Source organism: Canis lupus, chromosome X (assembly GCF_048164855.1).
Source record: "Canis lupus baileyi chromosome X, mCanLup2.hap1, whole genome shotgun sequence".
Taxonomy (NCBI): Eukaryota; Metazoa; Chordata; class Mammalia; order Carnivora; family Canidae; genus Canis; species Canis lupus.
Genome location: NC_132876.1, coordinates 114,141,045 through 114,145,764, shown reverse-complemented (window position 1 = coordinate 114,145,764; position 4,720 = coordinate 114,141,045). Strand labels below are relative to the sequence as shown.

At 41.5% G+C, this 4,720-nt stretch overlaps 1 pseudogene; it reads left to right on the top strand.

Annotated features, from left to right (window-relative positions):
- Positions 1 to 3,996: 3,996 nt before the first annotated feature.
- On the top strand, positions 3,997 to 4,196 carry LOC140627602 (small EDRK-rich factor 2-like; annotated as a pseudogene).
- The last annotated feature ends 524 nt before the right edge of the window (positions 4,197 to 4,720 follow it).

Genomic DNA, 4,720 nt, shown 5'->3' with positions numbered 1-4,720 from the left:
TTAAGAGTCTGACTCTTGATTTCAGCTCGGGTCATGATCTCAGGGTTATGGGATCAAGCCCTGTGTTGGGCTCTGCACTTGCCAGGGAGTCTGCTTGAAGTTTCTCTCCCTCTGCCCCTCCCTGCCAAGCACACGCTCTCTCTCTCTCCCTCTCAAATAAATAAAGTAAGTAAGTAAGTGTTGGAATCATGCTTCCTGCCCTAGCCAGCAATATTACTATGGTCAAAAGCCCCATTAGGACAGTGGCCCTCAGGCTTTTCTTGTTTTCTTTACAGTAGCACTTGCAGAGTATGCAAATACTACAGGAGTGCCTGATAGCCAGCAAAAGCAAACCAGCAGCTCCTCCAGCCTCCTCAGTTCTGTGAAAAATGCCAGTTAAGTCCTCTGGCTGATCCAGGAAAAAACAATGATTCAATGCAAGGTCCTTCACTTCAGAAAACATCGAATACCAGAGTCAATAAACCCTTATAAGATCAAATATTTCTGTGGTTCAGAACTACTGAAATAGCAGTCAATCTGTCTCCATACATCAGGCTTGCTTCCTTTTAATTCATTCTTCAAATTGTAGCCAGAAAATATGAACTATATTTTGGTATTTTTGGTGTTACTACAGTGTCTGGCATTGTGTTTAGCAAGTAATTAGAGTTAAATAAATGTTTAAGGATTGAAAAAAAAATGAATTTTATCTTTCACTCACTTTAACCTTTTAATGATCCCTCAGGATAAAGTCCAAACTTAAACATGGCTTGCAGGTCAGTGAGCAATCTAGAACTGATCTACCTTTCTGGCATCTGTTTAGACCACTCTCTTGTATTTCAGAGAGTGGTCTAAACAAAGCTTGGAAAGGTAGACTGATGCTAGATTGCTTGATTTCCTATAAGCCACATTAGATGCCTCACTTGTTGATTTCAAATGTCTATCTAGTGCCTTCATCCCATCACTGTTCCACTCCTAGGTATCTACTCAACATATGCTATTGTTCACAAAAACCATGGATAAAGATGTTCATAGCTGCATTATATACAAGAGTTCCAAATGGGAAACAACCCAGATCATCCACACGAACAGGAATAAACATGGTATCCTCTTAAAGGCAATACTATGCAGCCATGAGACAAAAGTAACTACAGCTAGATGCAACAACATGAATGGATCTCACAAACATAACACTGGAGAGGAAAGCCAGGTACAGAGAGCATGTACTATATTAGTCCAAGTATATGAAGTATAAAAATAGTCAAAATCAAACTATGATGTTATAAGTTAGGACAGGGTGACCCTTGCAGAGGAGAAAGGCAAGCTCCTCTCTGGAATCGGACATAGGTAGGCTTCTGGTAGGCAGGTAATACTGTTTCTTGATCTGAGCAATAGTTACACGGGGCTTTGCTTTGTGAAAATTTGTCAATCTGCACACTTAGGATTTATGCACTCTTTCTGTTAATACTACAACAGTTGACACTTTTAAAAAGTTCTCTGCCTTCATACTCTGCATCTCTCCTTTTTTGCCTAAATAACTCTTGCTCTTCCAACTTTCAATATCACTTTCTCCAGAAGCAAGTGAAGCAAGTGTTCTTGCTTTCCTGAATTCCTAGACTATTTTAGCTTATCCTGCTATGTAGTCAAAGTCTCCTGTTGTTCACCTCTCTTAGCAACTCTCCACATTTAATTACAACTACTTGTTGGGTCAAGTTTTGCAAATTGGCTTTATATATCTTTTTAGGCACATTGTGAAAGTGCACAAATTTTAATGGAGGACATGAGAAGGTAGTAAGATTTAATAATACTCTCCCAAGGGGAGAATATCAGCCCCAATACAGTGAGAAAGATAGAAGGGTGAACTAGTTATCTATTGCTTTGTAACAAATGACCAAAAACTTAGATGCTTAAAACAACACACACTAATTCTCTCACAGTTTCTGTGCATCACAACTCTGGGTATACATTAACTCGGTCCTCTACTTCAGGGTCTCACAAAGGTACAATCAAGGTGTCACCAGGGCTGCATTCCTTTTGAGAGTCTCAAGGTCCTCTCCCAAGCTCACATGATTGTTGGCTGAATTTAGTTCCCTGACACTGTAGAATGGAGATCCCCTCTTTCTTGTTGAACTAAGGGCCACTCTCTACTCCTAGAGTCTACCCATCATGTCACATACAGACCTAGCCGTTCTCTCAACATGACAGCTCCTTCAAGGTCAGCAAGGGAGAGTATTTCACTCTAGTAGGCTAAAAGAGGCTCATATAATGTAAAAGAATTATGAAAATGAAATCCTATTACCTTTGCCATATAATATCACCTAATTGAGGGAGTGACATCTTATCACCTTTGTCTTATTATGTTGGCTAGAAGCAAGTCCCAGGCTCTGCTCACATTCAAGGAGAACATATTCTACATGGATATAACTCATTAGGGATTGCCTTAGAAGTCTGCCTTCTACAAATAGGTAATATTTGGAGAGTGAGGGAGATCTTATCAGCAGCCCTCAAATCCCACAATACAGATGTGGGAATCAGCTTCCAAGATGGTACTCTATGATCATACCATTGTGTAATCCCCTACATTGAATGAGAATTGGTCTATGTGACCAATAGAAATTGGCAGAAATGATGACCTGTGACTTCTGAGACTGTATCAAAAAAGACAATGCAGTTTTAACCTCCCTGTCAGGTAGGTATTCTCAGAGAAGCTGGCTACCATGCCATAAGGATACTGAAACAGCCCTCTGGAGAACCCCACATGGCAAAGAACTAAGACCTACTGCCAATCAGGGTGCTAGATTCCAAAAGAATGCCAATTAAATTTGGATTTCTGATAAACAATGAATAATAGTAAAAGTATGTCCCAAATCCTGCAGACTTACATTGCAAAATTATCTGTTATTTGTCTGAAATTCAAATTTAACTGGGCACCTTGGGGTATTTATTGTTTGTTTGTTTTCCAAAATCTGCTAGCCCTACCTGCCAGCAGCCATGTGATGCAACAGATTTCCCTGCCCAGCTTCAATCAAAACTTCCTCTGCCTATGGCCACAGCTGACATCTTGACTGCAACCTTGGGAGAGACCCTGAACCAGAACCTCCAGGCTCAGCTGCTCCTGAAATCCTGCCCCACAGAAACTGAGACTATATATGCTTGTTACTTAAAACCAGGAAGTCTGGGGAGTAATTTATTACACAGTAAATGATGACTAACACAATAGGAAACTGTCTACCCACTACCCTGCCCAATTAGCCTCTCTTTCATGAGACACAATAGTCAAGAATAGTTCCCTCATTTAAGAAGCAAATCCCCTTCTTTCGTCGAAGAGTAAGAAGACAGTTCAGAAATGACAGCTCATCATCTATTAATGAAATGCTTCAGTATCTATGTGAATTCAATCTGTCAAACAGGACTTATTTGTTAGGGAAGTCAGAAGGCATTTTTTGTTGTTCTTGCTTACTGAAGTTGGCAACAGCAGCTTCAACATAACAAAGCCTGACAGCTAGATGCAGCCTGAAAATGCTAATGATAGGCAAGTGATATCTGCTAGAAATATAAAGTCCTGCGGTTCCTCCAGCCAAGATGGGAATGACAAATGCACATTAGACTACTGAGATCTGCCAGGGTCCACTCTACTGCTGGAGGAACAGAAAGACGTTTAAAAATGATTTACACATTATTAAACATGTAGCTGGAGAGAAGGGAGGAAACGAAGCAAAGGATCTTAAGAGCCGTGGTTCTCAACTAGGGGCGGTTTTGTCACCAACCCCCTTCCCCAGCAGACACGTGGCAATGGCTGGAGACATTTTTGGTTATCAAAATGGGTGGTGGAAGCTACTGGCATCTAGTGAGTAGAGACCAGGGATGCTGCTCAGCATCTTCCAGTGCACATGACAAAGAATGATCTGACCCAAGATGTCATCAGTGCTGAAGTTGAGAAATCCTGCTTAGTAAGAAAAATATACAACTGGACAGAATGAGGGGATGCAACAGAGGCAGGCTGGAGCCTCTGCTGTTGCCATGACCCACAGAAAGTGCAAGCTCACTCGCTAGAAGAATATGAAAACACAGAGCGACTGAGTTAAGGGAAGGTGCTGAGATGACAGGCTTTCTGCTGTTGCCCGCAAGCAGAGAGCCCCATCATCTCTACCCCCAGGGACTCGGAGATCATGCAGTAGAAGCAGAAAAAGGCAAAACAGAAGAAGGAGGAACCCAAGTAGCTTTGTGGCTTCGTGTCCAATCCTTTTGCCCTTTGCTTGTGTTCCCAGAGCCAGTGCCACCATGCTTGAGTTTTCTCTACAGTGTTCACAGGTCCCAGCATCATCGATGGCATTCTCTGTGCCCTGAGTCTGCGGCAGGTCCCTTTTGTGCTTCCTTCCCCAGGGAGCCAGTCTCCTTTTTTGGGGTGTATGTGACAGTTACTTCTTCCCAGTGTTTTTTTTTTCCTGTGGGGCTCACCTCAAAGTATTAAAAGTAGCTTTATAATTTAAAAGAGAGAGAGAGAGAAATAGGCAATCTTCAAATTATGACAGGGTTACATCCTGATAAACCCTAATAAGGTGAAAATATCATACGGTAAAAATGCATTTACTACACCTTACCTACTGAACATCTTAGCTTAGCCTCGTCCACCTTAAATGTGGTCAGAACACATTAGGCTACAGTTAGGCAAAATCATCTTGACACAAGGCCTCTTTTATAATAAAGTATTGACTATATCATGTAATTCAGTGAATATTGTGCT